This window comes from Schistocerca piceifrons, unplaced genomic scaffold (assembly GCF_021461385.2).
Source record: "Schistocerca piceifrons isolate TAMUIC-IGC-003096 unplaced genomic scaffold, iqSchPice1.1 HiC_scaffold_951, whole genome shotgun sequence".
In the NCBI taxonomy this organism is placed as follows: Eukaryota; Metazoa; Arthropoda; class Insecta; order Orthoptera; family Acrididae; genus Schistocerca; species Schistocerca piceifrons.
The window spans coordinates 237,501-237,878 of NW_025729225.1; the positions used below are offsets into that span (position 1 = coordinate 237,501).

Sequence of the window (378 nt, forward strand, 5' to 3'; positions counted from 1 at the left end):
TCTAAGGAACCATAACTGATTTAATGAGCCATTCGCGGTTTCACCTTAATGCGGCTTGTACTGAGACATGCATGGCTTAATCTTTGAGACAAGCATATGACTACTGGCAGGATCAACCAGGGAGCTGCGTCAACTAGAGCTGAGCAGCCGGCCGCCCGGGAGTGTGTCCCGGGGGCCCGCGCGAACACGCAAGCGTCCGCTCAATCATTCTGCAAACAGGAGGAGGCTGAGCTCCCCTGCACAATACACCTCGAAACCCTCTCAGGTCCCGGCGGCGCGCAGCGCCGTCCCAAGTACTTGGTCGGGTTCGAGAGAGGCGCAATCGCCCGGAGTTAGGCGAGTAGACGCTTTCGGTGCGACCACCCGTGCTCCCAACTG

The 378-nt window shown here is 58.5% G+C and overlaps 1 non-coding gene across 1 annotated transcript in view; it reads right to left on the reverse strand.

Annotated features, from left to right (window-relative positions):
• The window catches only part of LOC124773341, a 1,909-nt gene extending 1,786 nt beyond the window's left edge, over positions 1 to 123 (reverse strand). The window contains exon 1 of the ribosomal RNA XR_007014609.1: positions 1 to 123. This exon is cut by the window's left edge and continues 1,786 nt beyond it. This is a non-coding gene — a ribosomal RNA (small subunit ribosomal RNA).
• Positions 124 to 378: the final 255 nt, after the last annotated feature.